This window comes from Rhodnius prolixus, unplaced genomic scaffold (genome assembly GCF_049639745.1).
Source record: "Rhodnius prolixus isolate KJV_2025 unplaced genomic scaffold, Rpr scaffold_8, whole genome shotgun sequence".
Taxonomy (NCBI): domain Eukaryota; kingdom Metazoa; phylum Arthropoda; class Insecta; order Hemiptera; family Reduviidae; genus Rhodnius; species Rhodnius prolixus.
Window position 1 is genome coordinate 32,704,293 of NW_027411593.1, and position 21,567 is coordinate 32,725,859.

Below are 21,567 nucleotides of genomic sequence, written 5' to 3' on the forward strand. Positions count from 1 at the left end.
ACAAATAAGTGTTCATTAACATTCCTTGCTGTAATAAACTGGATGCCTTAAAATGATATTTATCCTGTATGTTAGAGATATTAGGATATTTTTTATGATTTATATATTTTATAATATTTACCCTACTTTATTAAAGTTTTATTTTCTATTTTTTTATTCATAGCCACCAAAAAGTAAAAAGGTCTATTGCTAAAACAAATAAATACATAAATTGTGGGTTCAACATTTCCATACTGCTTTAGCTCATTCATCACATTAGTCTTAAATTTTAGATATTCTCCATTTGTGGTTACATTAGTACAATCGGAATTTAAGTCACGTTTAAAGTTACAAAAATTAAATTATTGAAGCTTAGCCTTGGATTATACACATTAAAGTTAATCTAAGGATTAAATAAATAGAATAGAGTAGAAATTTATTATTCTGGGACAATTGTCCCCTAAGAATAAACACAGGTACAAATAGAGGCCTTAATAGTTTGGCCTGTGATTGAAAGAAAATAAATAAATAAATAAGTATTTTCAAAAAGTGAAAATAAAAATAACAGCAGAAATTAAGGAAATAAATTAAAACAATTAGAATTTCGGAGGAACCTGAATAGAAAGGAGATAACTGAATAGACGGGATTTAAAGATAGATAGGATAGGAGCATGGCGGACAGATGATGGTAAGGAGTTCCAGAAAGTGGTAGGACGTATTAGGAAGGATTTGTCAAAGGATGAGGTACGGTGAGAGGGAATATAGAGATCGGATGAGCGAGATCTTATATTACGGGAATGTATCAAGGATTTAAACTTAAGGAGTTGAAAAATATAGGAAGGCCTTTGAGACTGGATGACTTGAAAAAGGATAGAAGCGAAAAGATATTGGCGGCGATAGACAGGAAAAAGCCACTTCAAATAGATGATAAAAATAAATAATTATTTAAACGAAGTGCCAGTAATCTAGTATTCAGATAATACGTAGATGAAATTAATGTACATAAAAAATTCTTTATAAAGAAGAGATGAGATGATGAGAGATGAGAGATGCTTCCTTGAGGGGGCAAGAATATTTCTGCCTTCTATAGATTTTTGTTGCCCTATCTAAACCCTTCAAATATTCATGGCAGAAGATACTATTGCATGTCGCATTGACAGCTGGTCCGACGTAAGAACATGTGTCGACCTAAATTATCCCTTAAACACTTATTATTTTTAGGGATTGTAACTCTACAATACTTGCTCCAAAAGGAATGGAATTTAACAATATTTTATTGTATTTAATCATCACTTCTTCATTTAGAGTAAGTACTGGTGCGAGTACTTACTTGGGATATTAAAGAGGAGAAATCAAGTTTATTTAAAGTTTGTTTACTCCACGAAGAAGGAAATTGAAGCTCCTTTGACTTTTTTCTTTGCGAAGAGAAGGAAAGCGACCATTTTGTTCGGCAGGGCGTTTAATTGGCTTTACTTGTAATGGTATAAAAAGTAAGCTTCTAAAGTAAGCTTAATCGCGCAAGGCGCCGGTTGATGTAAATATAGCGTCGAGTTAATTACACGAAGTTGCTCGCTGATTAGAGTGTATAGCAAGCGTACTTTTTACTCATCCTACCGTGCTTGTAATGTTGAAAACAGTTTGTTGCTGTCTAGATGTAGACACATTTGTATGTTAATAGGGAATAATAGAGCTGTAAGAGGAGATTGTATGAGCCAGAGACGAAAGTTACCCACTTCTAGTCACTATTCGTGCTGAGCACCCCGCTCCAACTTTATATCTCTGCCGCACCCACACGGGGCGTACACCATACTAGTCGGGCTGTGAAGAAGTGAGGCAGACGATGCAAACAGGATTTGGCCGCCTTTCTGACCAAGATTTACAGAGGCTGTTGCCAGCTATTTAGTGGAATACAACTGTATTCCAGCGTCAAGGCACAGAGGCGATGTAGCCCCATAAACCTCTCTACATCCAGCCCATAACTTGTTAACAATGCCCCGTATCTGGCCAGAGTTTACAGCCCTCTTGATCCTATAATATAATCAGCTTACTCTTTAACATTAAGCAACGCCCAAACAACAACATGATTTTATAACGTTTTCTTAAAAAAAAACTGTTTCATATAAAATCTGTTTATGAAACAGATGAATATTTGAAAAGTCTGTCAGTACAGTAACAAGTAACTCAATCTCCCAATCAAATTATAGGGGAGAGGTGGCACCTTTGAACAGTTGTAATTTCTCGCCAAATATTTAAAACATTTATGATTGGTAATTTTCTCCCTATTTTGTGGTAGACCTGTTGTATAATTGACAGAGTATCCCTTCGTTTTTAATTGTGTGTAAAGTCAGAATTGAGGAATGTTATATTTTGTAAGGTGGAAGTAAAATTTTTGTTCCAGCTTTGGAAGTAAGTATATTGTGAAGATTGAAGTGGACAAGGTGTGAGTATTGTTAAAGCCCATATTACAATTTGGAATTCGTATTTTTAAATCTAGTATTTACAAAAGTCTATTCGCTTGCAAAAAAGTGTTGGATATTATATTTTCTTTTATGGAAGGAGAGGGGGCACATTTCAACATCTCAGTTAAAATGTGCCCCACCGACCTGCAAGTTTGTGACTTTTTTTTTTGTTTAATCGCAGAGAAGGAGAAAGTGGCCTGAATCTACATTAAGAAGCGCAACAAACCGAATATTTTGTTTAAACTTCCTAAACCCATCACTCTTCCTTCGGGTACAACATCCCGAACTGAGGCATTCTTGATTGTTGAACTAGATTTCAGTGGTTTAAAAGAGAAAGTAATGTACTAGTGAGAGAAATAACTAATAGAAGGTAGATTCAGAGTAAAGTAATATCAATTCTTTCTAATTTATATGGTGTTGAAAGGTACCCCACCAGTGGGGCAGATATTAACATTTGACACAACATTTTTAAATTAAAAAAATATAGATATGTATGTAAAGTACCGACTGTTTATTGATATATAGATCTGTTAAGAAGACTTGAAAGTTGTAGAAAACAAAATAAAAAGGTTCAATAATACGATTCTGTGCCCTCTGTAACAGAAAATGTAAATTCTGTTCAAATGTACCACCCTCTCCACTACTTTTAGAAAAGATAAAATTCCATTTTTAAGAATAACAGTCATGCAACAAAATCTGATTGGAAACAGATTTTCTCTGAATTTCCTCTTGCTGTAATTAAAAATAAAATTATAATTAGTAAATACAGAATTATCTTCCTTTTAGTGTGGATTTCCGCTTTAAATATTAATTATAATTGCTTCATCTTACAAAAAAGGAAATAAGAATTAACAATATTAAGAAAACGATAGAAAATTATGATCATGTACCCTTAATCGCAAATTTTCTTTGAACGTATAACTTTTAATTCAGTAATGCACATTTATAAAATAATCATAGATTGTGCGTAAATTATAGAAGATGACTCTTACCACTGGATCGAGCTCTGTTATCATCAAGTAAAGAAAATAATCTGATCAACGCTGTTAAGAAGATAAATGATACTTTTGTAACCTATGTTATATGCTACAGTATCTACCTACGGTGGTCCTGTAGTCCTGATTATGGTAGGACCAACGGACGACGGAATACACTGGGTGTAACAGTCGATTCGGTTATAAATTAAAAGTTAAATATTTTAAAAATAGTGACCAGAATTGATTAACAGTCTTTCTCTATCGCTAAGGCCCTCGAAAGTAGTTTTAAGTTACAATGATTTAATTCAAAGTATTATTATGAAAAAGAACTAATCCTAAGGACAGGCTAAAAAACTCCATCAAGGTTTCTCGAAAGAAAGCTTGTAAGAAGGGCTACTTATCTGCCCTGAGAGGCCCACAAATTTTTTACACGTGTAAAAAAAAAAACACAAGCGGCGTCTTTTTACAGGGTGTTTGATATTATAAAATGAAAGAGCAATATGTTGTTGGCGTAAATTAATTCTTCTCTGTTTCTATCTCACTTGCGTACCGAGAGTGTCCGAGAGTGGTGGCTGTTCCTCAGTCAAGAGAGACGTCGCAGAGAATACGAATAATTAATGTCCCACTTTAATTAGCAGGACGTGTTGTCGTTTGAAGGAAGGCCCTGGCTTGCGGTTATGCTAACCCTACTACTGTACGCCTTATAACATTTATAATTCTCTTCTCCGCCGACAATATATCTCTGTCCATAGCAGGGCAATCGATGTTGTGTTGGGCGATGGTAGTAGAAAGTGGTTGGTGCCCAGGGTGAGACTCTCTCGCTGGGCTACGCCCGCTCCTTCCATAGGGCTGTCAGACCTATTAATTCGCCGGCTCTGCCCGCATAACCCTCTCCCTGAGTTCAGTCCCTAACCAGCAGGGCAAACCTACTCGTTGTACGCCTTTTCTACCCAGTCCAACGCCTCCAGACTTCATTTGTCTTTCGTCCACGGCCAAATTTAATTATTTCCTCTTCTCTTCGTCGCCGTATCTGTTGTTGGTTACAGAAGAGAGGGGTAATTGCCAACATCCCTACCACAAATTTTTTCCAACTCCTGAAAAATGTTATTTCCGCAGTTATAATACAGGTATTTTTCCACTAAGCAAAACCGAAAACAAAAAGAAAAAGGTTGTTACTATTTCACTTGACAGGAACCTGAGGAAGAAGATTAGGTGTTAAGCTAGGCGCCCATGAATTCAGCTTTATCTTAATAAATAAGTTAATGTCCTTTATTTGGACAAATAGAAACAAATAATTAGCCTTTGTATATAGCAACTCCTTCTTCGATCCACACCATTAATAGTTGTTACTCACCGATCTTTGATGAATATCCATTTTTGGGGTAGAGCCACCAAAAATTCACAGAAGTTCAAATCGAGCAATAATCTTAAGAGGAAACATCTATACCTTCTTCACCGTCAACCTATGTGTGAATAAAAGACCTCTAATCCAGATTTTCCACCCAACCGAGTAACATCTAAAATACTTTTCATACCAGATGAACACATCGTGAAGAGCGGAGCTTCTCAACCTTTTCTTATCCACGACCCAACCAAGATCTATCTCATACTGAAAATGTTATAGCGACATCAAATGATTAATCTTTCGAAAATTTGGTTAGCTCCACCACAGTGCTGGATAACATGGTTGATTTTTGTCCGTTGTATCCCTGAACGGTTTTGGAGTTTTAGCCATCATCACTGGTAGATTAATTGGTTAGAGAATCCGACTTCACTTGGATATTCATATCACCAAATTGATTAAATGTACCTGCGATAATCGAAACCAGCCAGGGATTCGATAAACATGCTTGCTACGACATACAAAATCACCGTTATTATTATATCCTCTAATTTTTTTGAAAGCATTATTTTTTATATAATTATTATTGATATTATTTAACCAATAATTAATGGTATTTTGTCCAATTTTGCAGGAGTTCAGAGTGAGGTGGTTAGGAAATAAATTCATAAGTGATGATGAAGCCATAAAATATCTGAATGGTGATTATGGTTGGGAAAATTTATATAAGTACACCGAGTATGCCTGGAAATATAGAAGTTTTCTTATAAATGAGTTTAATTTTTAGTTTATGAAAGTATTATAATTTAATTTCTTTTCTTTTAAAGTAACAACTCAGTTTTCAGTTTTATTTTAAAATATATTTTCGTTTTTATTTGTTTTGTGTATTAAGTAGCGGCAAGTATGGAAGTCTAGGGTTTAAAAGTACAATTTTAGTTTATTATATTTATATTCTGTAAATTTATTTGAAGAAAAAGAAGTAAACATCTTTAGTTATAAACTTTTATTTGTGCATTAGACAACTTGGTCAACTTGGCGGACGGACTCTGGAGTCTATGCCCAAGTGTTTGTAATCTGTTCGTGTTGTAAATATGTTATTTTTGTTTCAATAAAACACTATTATTATTATTTTTTTTTGGCGCATCAACAGCTGAGGTTATTAGCGCCTCTAATATCTGTTCTTCTCGAACATATTGCTCCACTACATGGGATGGCAGATGTTCTTGCAACCCATGCGCATCCGACGCTGAACCTTGACCAGCAAGGTTAGTGGAGCTCCAGGTTATGAACAATGCCTCCATACATCCCCTCTTACATCATCGACTCAGTCGACGAGGGGGAGGGTGGATACATAGTTGCCATCCCTTACATTTTCCTCATTTCGGGGTTATCCAAACCCTTAGGTATGCCTCTTATCAGTAAGATAAATTAAAATAATTGTAAGTAAATTATCGATGTGCTTCCTTATAGTAATATCATGTAGACTCAACTCGTTTCTTTCTTGGCCAAAAGGTTATTTGCTCTTGAAGGGAAGTACTTTTATAAATATTCCTTCCCCTGTTAATAGTCCTTAATTCTAACTGAGTGTAGTACTCTTATAAATATTCCTACACCCGCTACAACAGCTATACCTACAACTAAGTACTGTACAGTTATACAATCATTCACTCCAATAAATACATTCACGCCAATAAATACATTCACGCCAATAAATGCATTCACGCTAATAAATACAATTATACCAATAAAATTCTTTCACTCTACATTTACACTATTATTATTATTATTATTAATTAATGGTATTATTTTTATTGGTATTGTTCATTAATTACAAACGATTGGACACATGCGGCATGCGAGCTGGCCAACCCTACAATCTAACATACAGTGGAGTCTCGGTTATCCTTCATGACCGGGACTGGACACGTGACGGATAGTCGAATAGACGGATAATGGAAAAAAACAGGAAAATTTCCAGATTCTTTTGTTTAACGTGTATAAAATTTTGTATTAACTGGTATACATATTTTATACGTTTATACGCTTAAGCCTTAATCTTTCATTATTCAATTCATTCTATTGTGTATTAAAATTAATGAATACAATGTCTGCGACATCTAATCGGTTTTGTGGGCGGTTTTGTTTGTGGTTGATCTTTTTAGGAAAAAAAACCCACAAACTGTCGAATGATGGACACGAGTATGTACCTAAAAGACAAAGGAAAAAATGAGGACAGTGATGGTTAATTGGAATAGACGGATAAAAGGGTGACGGATAACCGAAACTCCGCTGTACTATTAATGCTACGAGTATATTGGCGGCAGCACATGTCTTTGGCGTATTACACACTCGTTGCAGAGCACTGGTTAAACAGGAACCAATCTTTGTTAATTTTCTTTAAGAGAAAACCGGAAAAGAAAGTAATAAATCACACTTGCGATTTATGGGTTATATAGGAACCGTTTTAAATATTATTGACATTTTGTTTAGTTTTGCCACAAAAAGAAACAATTTAATACTTTTTCAAAAACTCAACAGCTCTCAAATGCTTCTTTTTCTGCTGTAATTTCAGTTGCAATTGAAACATAACTTCCTGCTTCTGCGGATAATTCCTAATCCTTTATTATTATTATTTATTAAAGAACTACATCAAAATTAATGGACTGTCAAATTTCATTTTAATGGACAGGAGACGTTTGACAACTAGATATTGCACGATTTTTATAGCACATTAATGGCGAGTTCTATGCATCATTTGTTCTGACATTATTTAAATTAGTATTTCGAGACCATTTAAGAGTTCCATTTTTAATTAATTATTATGCAATTTTCGCCTTGAATGTAGCATGTCAACGGATATTTACAGGCGATGTATTAATTATTAAAATAAGTACGCAGTTTTTTTTTACTGTCATTAAATTACGTAAGTAACTTCTCTTGCAGTTACTTTAACAGCTGTATTAAATTTCAAGAGCCGGATAAACTTCATTGATGCTTTCTTATACCAAATTACCAATCGAACTGCTAAAAAGATTTGGACTTTACACAAAAAACCTTATCAAGAAAGTAGTTAATTCACTAATAAACATGAAAAAAACAGACAAAACCGGTAAGTAGAAGTTATAATAGTTTCTGGAAGATTAGGGCAGATAATGGGTTAGCCCTGTAGGGCACACAAAAACTGTCATCGAGTGTCAAGAATAAAATAGATCCTTGACAGTTATGTATTCTGTAACTTCCGCAACTGCCTGAAGTTTACGTCTTTTTCTGCATTGTTAAGCCTTTTGAATAGCCTAAACCGCTGAATAATTTTTTTTTTTTTCCTTAAGGAGTCTTGGTGTTATAAAAGAGTATTTCCTACATAAATTAAAAAATGAAGTAAAACTAGAAAAACCATTTTGCAAAATATATAACTTTCCAAAATTAAGATTCAAAGAATAAATGAATTCTACTTTAAGAAAGAAGATAGATTTACAATAAAAGCGAGTACTTAAAGTTGGTATGAAAATCGCTGCAGCTGTTTCGAGAACACTTCAAAACACTCATAAACATATTATGCTAAGTTTCATATCTCGTTTTCCATCAAATATTGAATTTTTGCAATACTTTCACTGCATTTTTTTTTTATCACTAGCTGTTGGTTCGTAAACTTCATTTTTCTAAGGATCACTTAATATGAACATGCACTATTTCTATCAATAATAACAATAATTACAATTGGACCTGATTTAATAATATTGACGAGACATTAAAATAATTAAATAAAAAAGAAATTGATAAAATTATTTAAATTATTTCAACTTTTCAAGAAATAAAGAGAACAATTTTGATGAACGTGTGTTTGTAAAAGCGTTGTAAGCACTTACTGAAGATCTTCTGCGTTGAAATACTTTAGGTGTGCCAGGCACGAACAATTATTGTCCGTGCCCAGCAAGTTAGAGGGCAAGGTTGGCTTGAGCAAGAGCCGTAATGCAAACAGAAGGAGACAATGTATGTTTACACAGTGTTAAGGGCTCCGCCCCATCAACGATCCCCCACCTGAGGCTAGTAAACAATGGCACTATTGACACTGTAACCCCCATTCTTTCTGGGCTTCTACTTCTACAGTCATGTTACTCGGTTTTTGTCTTTTTTTTTTCTTTTTTTATCTACGGCATAATCTTTGGATCATCGCGAAGGAAAGCGTCTAAGTCATTGGTTCCGCTTAAATTATTCCCAAATTATAATAATCTTGCATCTTGTTGCGCATAAATGTCATCAAGGATTATATAACCTGAATTTGCATGTATTTATACATAAATACGAGGTGTGGCTATTAAATAACGAGACTGATACTGCTATAGAAGAACTATGCATGCGCCAAATCCTAACGACCAACAGCTGTGCAGCGCCTCACGTGTTTGTAGAGAAATCTGTCTGACCGGAACCGTCGTTTGTGTAAGAGGTGTTAGTTTCGTTTTGCGGAAAACATGATACTACACATGTAGTAGAGCAACAAATTGTCGTGAAATTTCACATCAAAACTTGATGAAACCGCTACTGGAACTTATCTTTTATTAAAAGAAGTTTATGGCAATGAATGTTAATCACGTGCGCGAGTTTTTGAGCTTTTCCAAGATGGCCGAGAAGACGTCGGAGATGATCACGGCCCGGGTCGCCCTTCCACGTCCAAAACGGATGAAAATATCGATTATAATTAATCAACGTTACTACCGTGAGGTGCTTGCTTAACTCCGTGAAAGAGTAAGGAAAAAATGCCCCGATTTGTGAAAGAACAAGTCACGGGGTTCTCCATCAAGACAACACGCCGGCCCACACTGCATAGTCTGTCAAGACGTTTCTAGCCAAGTACAACATCCCAGTTTTAGACCATCCGCCTTATTCGCCTGACCTGGCTCCATAGAAATCTGTTTCCCCAAAGTCAAATCTGCATTAAAAGGAACACGATTTCAGCCTTTTGAAGCTGTGAAAGAAAAAGCGGCACGTGTCATGCAGGAGCTCACGGAAAAAAGACTTCCAGCACTGTCTCGTTATTTAATAGCCACACCTCGTAATTTAGCAAGAATTGAAAACTATTAGAATGAAATTGCGGATAATATACTTAATGAACTCACATTACCATTGTAAACTTTAGATCTTGGCGTATGCATCTATGCCCTGCCTACAACGCAATTCTACGCTGTCACCATTGTACTAATATAACATAAACTACGATTGCCTGCAGATGTAGTTGATGTGTCCTAGCAACTATTTGAGATTAGCGAACACATAGCAAACAGGGAAACTTTTACATAAACATCTCCCAATGATTACTACGCTAGACCTTACATCCAACCAGTGGCTCACAATGTTTTACAGGCTAGTGATTCGCGTTTGTACACTTCTACATTAGTAAATGTGGCCAGTATTTCAAAGACTTCCTGTGTATATATTATAATTGAAAAAAGAATTCCAAATTCCACGAAAACCTGATGAATCTGAAACTGAATGGATGGAAAGATGGAAAATGGAAATTCGAATGAATTTGCACAATGAAAACTGATTCAATGTGAAGAAAATCAAACCACATTAGCTTTAAAAGAAAAAAGAATTAAACCGACTACATAAAATTTCTTTTTAATTGTACAGGAAAAACTAGAATTAAAAGTTTATGTATTAAATTATTTAGTAAAAAGAATTAAACTTTTTAATTATAATAAGCATAAAAGTTATGGATTATAACCAATAATGATAATAATCAATAATGATGGAAAACATGGCACAATCAGAAATCAAACTTTCAACTAAGTCAAACAGTAATTCTAACAACACTAACATTTAGTTAGGATTTCACAAGTTTGCTAACTTAGTATGGACAAGTTTACGCCTTAGGTTATTTTGCTATTTAACAGCTCCGCTAGTAAATAAATATGTTTACTAAGAGAATCCTTTACTAATTTCGTTATTTGTGAGATTTCATTTATTACATTCCCAGTTTGCTTTGCTAGCAAGAATGGAGACGTTTTAACAATTTGAGATTCCCTGTTCTGGTGTAAAAATCTCATCGATTACTGACGTATGCATACAAAGAACATTATTCTTTCCTAAGGCTATTAATTGTGGCTTCCAGATTGTTTTTATTCTCGCACACCTCACAATATTTAAAAAAAAAAAATGTTTAAAAAATATCTAAATTGACTACTTCAAAGCATGTTGGTGTCATTTATTTCGTTTGTGTTAGAAATATGATCAACAATAAATAACCTCTGCATCAAATCGCCATCTAATAAGTGATTTTGGGCTTCACCAAAATCCATCAGTCTGTTAGCTGATCTTTAATGATTTCTTGCTGTCTCAGGTAATCACCAATTTAATGGTAATGAGGATAACTATTACAGTACTGCAAATGTAGCTTATAGCAAGCCAACAATACCGTTTAGATAAATTATGTTCATAAAAATTCAGTGCAGAATTAGTCAATTACAAGTGTGATAATGGCAGTGATAGAGAATATTTTATTGTGTGTCTTTGTCACCAGAACACATGACCCAACTCGTGTCGTGAGGTACTGTGAGAACGTCATTTGAGTAGTCTCTATTTAATTCCATTATTCATCGACTCTACAGGACCATTGAATAGAAATGACTGATCCAGCTAAAGAAAACTAGTTGTGGAAATCTAAAAAAAAGAAGTTTTCCTGCTTTAAAAGGAGTGCTTTATATATATATAAAATTGTGTGTATGTGAGACAGAGAGAGAATTGGCACATAGAGATTCGAGACCACTTAGATTATACAACTTAGTGTGGATTATAAAGATGTGTGTGTATGTACTTCTCCTCCCTCCATAAAAAAAAGGTGGATGAAAAAAACATGGATAAAATGGGAAAGTAGGATAGACGTGTGGAGAAGAGAGAAAAGGTTCAGAGCTTGATATAGAGGCGGCGGAATGGTTCAAGTAAAGCCGCAGTTGGATAATATGAAAAGAAAATACCGCAGGCAAGGGTTAGATGAGTAAGAGTAGTGTACGGGAAGTGGGTTAGCTATATATGGATGTGTATGTAGGCCCTGGAAGTCTGCTCTCTTCTCTGCTGCGGGCATGTTTGTCGGGCAATAAGAGTAAGGAGAATGGAGAAAAGCAAGCAAGAGAAGTGGTGAGGATGGGAACGAGATGGCATTGGATTAAGAATAATGGTGTGGAAAAGGGTATAGCCGGGAAGAAAGCTTAGCCAAGTTAGCAGCACTGAGACGTGCGGGTGTACAACAGGTAACCCGGCAAAGTCAACTTTACCGACAACCAGAGTGTGCAGGCCAACTCTTACAAACTACTATTAGCAATATCCAGCCCCTTTGCATTAAACATAACCTTATTTAACTTGTGCTAATTATTCACTAATCTGCGATGCCTTAATAATTAATTATATTCAACTTCACCACCTGTTTTGTTATCGCAGTTCAGTAACAATAACACAATTATTGATTAAAACCTTTAAAAATTAAAACAGTTAAACTTGATCAGAATTAACGTTGAATGTTTTGTTACAGGTATTTTGGAAACGGTTGACTTACATTTTTTAAGTATCGTTTTTAGAAATACATGAATTCTTTCTGCCTCACTTCTTTGGGAAAATCCCCCAAAAATAACTATGTAAAAATTGGGAAACATAAATGACCGACATATACATTTTACACTCTTCTAGCATATGAATTCCAAAATCAACTCCTGATATAGACTTGTAGACAGAGTTTTGTTCAGATGGCTGTAAAAAGTTAAATCTGTTGTAAAAGATCCTTTGCGATTCCCTTAAGTGTAGTGTTTGTATAGGTACACACATTTTATCAAGTTTACAAAGAGTTAAGTTATTAAATGTGAATGTGTGCGAATAACTATAGCCTAACTACATCAGGTCTATTGGCCATAAAAATGTTAACCATCTACTTCTTTCAGCTGAAAAAAAAAAATAGCAATTAATAAAATTATTCATATAAATTCATTAACAAAATATTTATGTAAATTCTTTGACATAAATTTTGCCTAACAATAGTAGCAAGTGAATGAGAAATTTAGAATGTTAGTTTAATTTTAACAACACTGTTAAACCGAATTAATATTTTTTTCAAAATGAAATTATTTCAATTGTAAAGCAAGCAATGTCAATTGTATAAAGGTATAAATTAGTTAAATAAATACCATAATTTGATTAAAGAATGTTTTATTTGGCTGAAATAAATTTATTTTAGGTGGAAATGCTGCAGGAATGAGTTCACTTAACGCATCTTAAGACTTGTCAAAAAATAGATGTAAAACTTGGTCCATTCAATTAAAATAAGAACTCTGTGTTGCCTATATATTACTTCCTGTGATATTGTAAGTATCCCTAAAATCTATATAGTAATATTTTATAAATGAAAAGTAGGTAAAATACAAACAGAAGTGAAAAAAGAAGTGTGCGTCGTTGATTTTATCCGTTGTAGCACCCATGTTTTTTTTACGTGTCGACCAACCACATTTTAAAATATGCATATTTGTCGCCTACAGTAAAAGTATGTGCTCCACTTGTACCAAAATTGTGTGGGGAAGCTGCGATGAGAAAAGTGATGAGGCAGTTTTATCACCGACTAAATAAAAGCTTGGCAGAGCTGAAAAATGTAAATAACGCCAGCCAATGGTGTTATTTAAAGCTGGTTAATTGCTGGTTTACTTCAATCCCACTGAGTACACTTAACCAATCATTTTTTTTTAAAACCATCTATACTTTTCATTTTGTTGATAAAGGTAACATTGTACCCTGAGGACTTACGATAAATGAATGTAATGTAATATGTAACATTTTTTAGAAGACACACAAGCCCAAGGACTAGAATGTTATGTAGTCAAAATAAATTCTCAAACAAAAAATAATCTTTACTTCATACTAGTTGGAGTAGATTCTATGTCAAAAATTTAATGAAACTATTTTTGAGGCTACTTGGAGCACTTTAGCCAATTTCAGAATGGAATTGTTACAGAATTAAAATAAAAATCTGTAACAGCTAACAGAAGAGAGTTTCATGACTAAAAATAAAGTCATCCAGCTACGCCATTTAAAATTGAACTGAATTTTACAATTTAAACGACAAAGATTCTCAGCGGATTGAAGCTAAATTATTTTAATTGTAATTTTTTATTGCTTCTATAAAAAATATTTCATTCACACTCTCTGTGTTATTTTAAATTTGTCTCCTATCGTCAATCGTTGTTAAATGTGAAGATGAAGTGTTGAGGTTAATGATAAACTCATGCCACTCTTGCTAAATCAATTTTTCTTAAAATTTGAAATTTGATTCCATTCAATTCATGGTAGTGAGTCTACAACTGAAGTGCACTATAGAGGGAAACTTGCTTCCAAGCATTATCCTAAGAATATTTTCCATAAATGTTATAAAATAGATTTATATGTACAAGAGTGCAATGGGTACATCAAGTTTAAAATTAGAACTGTTTTGTTAAAAGCATAATTATGAACATTAATATTCACAATATTATTAAAAAATGTAAACAAGATATTATTGCTTCTTTCCGTTATCACTTATTAAGTACTGACAAATATTCAAAAATATAAGTTTAACTGGATGTACGACTTAAACAGATTAAGAGAGAAATATTTGCTTAATTAACTTTATGGTAAGATTAAAACATTATCCATTTAAAGCCAACATATTAATACAATGTTCGAAAAGGTTTAAATGTCAGGATTTTATTGCTTTAAATTCAGATATGCATTTATTATTATTATTATTATTATTTATGTACTGAATTTTGTCGTTTTTATTCTATAGGTCTAATTTTTGCTTTCGAAATATACTTTCTTAAAAGTTAATAAATATTTAATTTTTAAATAACGATAAAAGAGGAAATTTAATACGTTACAAAAACATTTGTAAGGCAATAGTACACACATTCAAAATTGCCACTATATAGCGTTGCAGTTAGAATTTTGTACAAATATGAACAAAAATTCACTAAAAATTAGATTTAATTCTTAAAACACAAATAAGAAATTTAATAAGAGAAAAAAAATATTATCAAGAAAAGGTATAAATAATAGCTTTTAAATGCTTGCACTAATTGCAACAGATAAGTGGATGAAGGACTCTATTTAAAGCTGTACGCTGATTAATATTCTGTGTTACTTGCTGCAGTTCCATTTAAGGAAATGAAGAGATTTAACTTTGATCTTCAGTAGTAACTTTGATATTCATTTGACTGAGGAAAATTGCAAAGCTAAGTAAAACAAAGATGTGAAAGCTAGATACTTTGCAGCGGACAATACACACTTCACAGAGAACAAGGACTTAGAATTTTAATTAACTAGTGCTACTTATTATATTTTATTTTTTACAACGTTACCAATACATAATATTTGCAACATATTAATTAATATCCAAAAATGATATTCCAAATTTTAAAAAAATCCAATCCGTAAAGCAGATATGTGACTTTGCAGAATAGACAAAAAGGAAAATCTATCCAAATGGTACAAAAATCTCCTTAACAAAAACTTACAGTTTAAAAAGTTAAGTATAAGGGTTGATTGAACGCCAAAAGGTACACAAATCAGCTAGTACCCAACATTTCATTTACACTTCATTGATATTTAAGTAATTTTACTGCATTAATTTTCATTCATATTTTTTAGAATTTATTAGATGCACATACCCTTATGCTGGCCATTTTCATCTACAAAATATTTGTTCAAGTAGCACTGTAGATTGACTGTAATATCTATTTTATATATAACAATCAAACTATTAATTACAGATTAGAAAGAAAAACGTTATACAAAATTAAAAAAAAATTCAAAAACTTCTTTTTAAAAATGCTTTCACCGACAAACATCAATGATTTTGTTTGATTATTCAACAATAATTATTCATTTTTCAATTGTAATTTAATTTAGTCCCCCTAATTTTACTTATAGTAAAATACTGGTAAATAAGCATATCTTATTTATTTTATATTACATATGTATATACAACATTGTGGGAAGAAAACCTAGATTGAGAATGTAATTGAAGAAAACTATATTATTTACGATAAAGCTAGATTAATTATTATCTATTATTATAAACGTTTGACTACTACATAAAATGACAATTACTTTAATCGAAGAATGAACTTAAACCGGCGATTTTGATTTAAAAATAAATAAATAAAATAAACAAAATCATTAATGTTTGTCGGTGAAAGCATTTTTAAAAAGAAATTTTCGATTTTTCTTTTAATTTTGTATAACTTTTTTTTTCTAATCTGTAATTAATAGTTTGATTGTTATATATAAAATAGATATTACAGTCAATCTACAGTGCTACTTGAAAATATATTTTGTAAACGAAAATGGCCAGCATAATAAACATGTGACATCTAATAAATTCTAAAAAATATGAATGAAAATTAATGCAGTAAAATTACTTAAATATCAATGAAGTGTAAATGAAATGTTGGGTACTAGCTGATTTGTGTACCTTTTGGCGTTCAATACCCTTATACTTAACTTTTTAAACTGTAAGTTTTTGTTAAGGAGATATATATGTATGTGTTCATCTTGAATGTGAGTTAGAGAGATGGTGAACACCGTTTTATTACGGAATTGAAAAATTAATCTCATAACATAATCAAAGCTATAAATAAGAAGTATACACTATTTTATTTAAACAAATAATCAAATTATCTGAGTTATTACACAATTTGTCTAACTGAATAAACCCCAACTATAATAAGGTTTAAAATAAATATTCTTTGAACAATAAACACACATCTTTTCAAAATAATCTCGCATTTTCTTTTCTTACTTTCTGTGCGCCGCTGGCGTCCTAAAAATAGCTCCTGGACTTTCTCAATAACTCCATTCCAAATTTCTCGGTCGTTCACTTTCTGGCGCCATCTTATTTATTGTTCTAGCTTGCTTATAAGATTTTCTTCTAAATCTAACCATTTAGCTGGGAATGATCTCGATTTCTTGCGCCTCCTAGCCTTTCTTTTGTACCTTCTTTGCTGTTCTCTTGAGACAATAGTTCCCGAGATATCTGCATTAACCATTCTTTCTTTATATAGGCGATTATTTCTGGCTCTCCAAGGAGTTCTTTAAGTACATAGTTCCTTCGGAATCGCCCATTTAGGTCTTGTAATTTCTTTTCACAAAGTCGGAGAATTTACTCATTCTCTTTAGTCAGTGTCCAAGACTAATTGGCGTAAGTCTGACTATAGTTTTATTGATAATTTTCTTTTCGTGACAGTGGTTTGAATTGCACAACCTCCTGAGCTGGGTAAACTCAATTATCTGCAACAATACTACCCTACTTCTGTTAAACGCTGAATGCCATCTTACATTTACAATGTTGTCTATAGATTTCTCTACTTAGGTAACTACGCAGTTCCTGGTCGGACATAAACGAGTCGTTAGTAGGAATTGAGCGACATTATATCACAACTAAATGAATGAGGAGGCATTGAATGGTATTCTAAGGAGTGGTTACACCTGACAACTGGCTTCTCTCTCTTCGTTGGAGAGCCTGCTTTCTTTAATCTTAGAATACCATCCTAAGAATATTTGGGGAATGTTAGGGGAGACTTGGAGGCATAAAAGAGTGGTTATTCTTAAAGGTCCAGCTGCCTGCATTATCTAAGAGATGAGGAATTGTGAAGATGAAACGATCAGACGGACCCTCAAGGTAAAAGATGTAACTACAAAAAAAAAGTATTGGCATTTGCACACGCTGAAACAGCTAACTTTGTTTACGTTTGGTAATTAATTTTAAAAATTATGGTAATGCGATTGACACTAATTTAATGCAAGTTCACAATTGATGTTCCTAAATATATAAGTAATGAAGAGAACAAACAAAGGTGAGCATAAAACTTATAAGCATGAAAGTTTGCGCGCGCTGAAGGTAAACTATGTGAAGGAAGTGCCCTTAGTTTTAATGCTTCGCCAACGTCTCCCATCCATTAGACTCTGAAATTTAATCAACCACGCCCAACCAATTTCTTATGTTACACTGAGAAGATCTCAAGCTGCGTCCCTTCCTCAATGCCCCAGCTCTTTTACATTCTCTCTTCTCTCTTTTATCTCAATCAAATTTTCTTTTACTCTTTCTTCTGTTTACCAGTGATATATTTTATTATAAAAATTGAATTTATAAATAATAACCTTTTTTGTATTCTTTTTGTGCATCCTTCTTTAATAAATGTAAATTCAATTCTTTATTATATAATATTCATTCCCAACTTCCGAAAAGTGAGAAAACATTTTGATGGAAAAGTCCTTTGAGGATTGGTCACTCCTTAAGTACAAGAAATGGGTGTTTGCAATTTCAAACACAATTTAATACTTACAGAATTTATTAACAGCAGAAATTCATTAGATCGTGCTAGTAAGACATACATGATAAATAAAGAATATCGCTGCTTTCTGTGTGATATAAACCAGGATGAGGATACTAAACATTTCATAGTAAACTGCCCGGTGTTTTATGAATTTAGAAAATCCTCCTTCAGTAAGACTAACCTGACTCAAGAAGAATTAATTCAAATTTTAAAGGAAAAGACTGAGAAAAATTGTGTCTTTTTGGAAAAATGGCTGAAAATTATAGATTAGTTTTTGCATTGTATTTTTGTATTACCTAAGAAATATATCAGTTTTTATTTTTCTATAGTAGATTTGGTTTTGTTACTTATAACGGTAGGACTATTTATTTTTATATTTTTCCGAATCTATCAATTTATTTTTTAATGAATCTTAGAATTTTATTTGTTTGCAACAGCTCCTGGCAGACAGATATATCCATGCCAGAAAAATGTTTAATTTATATATTAAAATTATTGTGAGTGTTTTTATAAATAAAGCAATTAATCTATCTACATTAGATCGTACACTGAATAGACTAATTCCGTGAACTACAACCTTTTGTGTGCTGTTTCTGGAGCTTGAGGCCAGATTGCAAGAGCTGTTTGATCCAAGCATGAGAGGTAATAATACTCTTCTCGGTGATAAGTACCATGAACAGACGAAGAGGATGTGCTCCCAGGGTTTTCAGTTCTGTTCAGATTGCACATCGAGTCGAGGGTCTATGAGATGGTAGCCACTTTTTCGATCTGATCCCTGAGATACCCGTAACTGACTAAAATGCCGCAGTATTTAAAGATATTAATATCTTTTTACAAGTAGCCAGTGATTGTAGCATGATGTAAGCGCAGGAGTTGCTTTATCAAATAATATTAATCGTTAACAGTAAATGAGTTTTAATATTGATGTATTGCATTACAGTAAAGTAATTTTGTTCCTTGAAATAACCAGGACGAAAAGAGAGTCTAAATAAGATGGCAATGCGGAGCAAGTTGGCGAGTTGGCTGTGCGATAGAGTTGGCGAGCGTGTTAAATCCTTTTATTACATTATTGAAGGGCTTAACGCACGTGGTAGTTTCCTAACCCTTGGGTCATTTCACGGCTGAGCTATTGTACTACAGAATCCAGGTACTACCTAGCCGCGCTCTGGGTCTCAGTTAATAGAGACTACTGATTATATTGATTAGAGAGTTACTTGTTTCCTAGAATATTGCTATACCAACTTTATTATATTGACTTCCTTAAGTTTATTGAGAAATTTCAATTATAGCTACCAAGTTGTAGAACTGGACTACCCAAGTATTAATATAATCTATAAGTAAATTAACGTTTGTTTCCTTCATTGAAAACTCTATTGTTTTGTTACTGCGTTGAATGGCATCCACTTTGCATTTAATCAAGTGACTTCACTTTAATCGTATTAAAAGCTATTTATATATATTTGTAGACTTATATGTTACAACAAATTAATAATTATTTTTCTCTCAGGAGCCTCTTACCAGCTCACCGCCCAGTGCTTCTGATTGAATAATAATATAAAGAACTTATTTATTATACATGAACAGAATACAAGGTAGATCTGACTAGAATTGAGAATTAACGCTGTATTTTACGGCCAAAACTTGTTATTTAGAGCATGTTATTGGTCACGAAAAGTTTCTTTAGATTGCGTTGTCAAATAAAGAAAATATAACATCTCCTCGCACTTTAAGAGCAAATTTAAGAGTGGGAAACTTAAAATTTATTGCATGTGAAAGGGTTAAAGTGTAAATTATGTTTTGTACCTCGAGACTAAATTGTTTCCTATCTTCCTTTACACTTTAAAATTATATTAGAATTATATATTAAAAGTCTTAAATATGCCCAATTGTAGGTACCCTAAAATTCTTTTGAATGAAGTAATTAAAAATGAGGTTTTCTGGTTTAAGGAACAGAGAGAGTTGTGTAAAAGTCATGGTTTGGAAATTGATATAAATGTAAATTTAGAAGATACTTTTACAAACCTAAGAAATGCATTACAGGTAAAATTTAGGGAAAAATTTGTACTCTCTGCTACTACTTCTATCACTTCTGTGATTTATAAAAACTTGAATTATGACATAAACTACTTAGATACAAAGTTTAAAATAACAGATATAAGTAGGGAAGGGATTAGCTATGAGGTTAGCATACTGGACTCCCACGCGGAGGTCCCGGGTTCGAATCCAGCAGCTGACCCTTAGATTTTCTCTTCCTAGGAGCTTCTTACAGCTCACTGTCCGTGATGGACAGTGTTGTCTGTAACGAGAGAACACTGTCCGGAGGCCGGCAGTGCACTGAAAAAAGCTCCGGGCGCTAATGACCTCAGCTGTTGATGCGCCAAAAAAAAAAAAAAAAAAAAAAAAAAACAGATATAAGTTAGATTTTAAGGGCTAGGGGAGAGCTGCTAAATTTAAATTACAAACGCTATTCCAGAGGTTCTGCAATTTGTTCACTATGTAATAGATCCGAACAGGAGGACTTCATTTTCTGGCGATCTGCCCCATACTGAGTGAAATCAGGTTCAAATTTGTTTATACAAACCAGCCTTTCTAAAGAAAAGCTTATAAAATACTTAAATGGATCTAATTTTTATTTATTAATTCATTATTGCAAATTGGCTTGGTCATACAGATATAATTTAATTTTAGAATTCAATTTTTAATTACATACTGTTTTTTATTGAGCATTTATATTGTTTTTAGTGCAAAGACTCCTTTTTATTTTTATTTGTTTATTTTTTCCATTTTCGTTTTATTGTTTTTTGATTCAGTTCCTCTGATGGTGTTCAACACCAGAGAGTATTGCCTTTTATTTATTTGTATTCTATTGTGTTTAATTTAAATTCATTATAATAAAAGATATTATTATTATTATTTTTATTATTATTATTAAAGTGTAATATGGTTCTCTATTTTTTGTTGAAATAGAATGAAACCCTAAATTTAGAATAACTCCATTTATAGAGCATATTCTGGATATTTAATAAAGTGTAAAGGGAAACATTTAATAAACCTTTTATCACCATTTAGTGAAAGTGTAATAGATGGTTGTGAAGGTCAAAAAATATATTTTATGTGTGCATAATTATGATATACGCAAGTGCGCTAGTAGTTGAAGCGAGTGAATGTATGTAATATAAGTAGGGTAGAAAATGAGTGCCCAGTCTAAAGTATTCTCAGTAGAGGGTACGAGAAGAAAGGGTCGACTGGGAGCCAGAGAAGTACTAGTACTGTGTAATTAGGAATAGCAGTGTCGGTAGCTGTACGGCCCAGCCAGGATCTAACATTTAAGTGGAGGCATAAGGCTTTACGTGGAAAGAAAGAACAGGCGAAACCTAAATCCAAAAAAGAGAGAAAACGGTGAAAGAGAGAACAGTTTTCTGTTGATATAAATGACTGTATGCGTCACGTACAGAAACTCCTAATGA

General features: G+C 33.0%; 1 protein-coding gene and 1 long non-coding RNA gene across 3 annotated transcripts in view; both read left to right on the top strand.

Annotated features, from left to right (window-relative positions):
- LOC141451231 (uncharacterized) overlaps positions 1-7,433 on the top strand; it is a 32,642-nt gene extending 25,209 nt beyond the window's left edge. The window contains exon 4 of the long non-coding RNA XR_012456635.1: positions 5,392-7,433. This is a non-coding gene — a long non-coding RNA (uncharacterized lncRNA). The remainder of the gene's footprint in view (positions 1-5,391) is intronic.
- The window catches only part of LOC141451222 (polyamine-transporting ATPase 13A3-like), a 268,590-nt gene that overhangs the window by 65,255 nt on the left and 181,768 nt on the right, over positions 1-21,567 (top strand). The gene's annotated exons all lie outside the window — the stretch shown is intronic.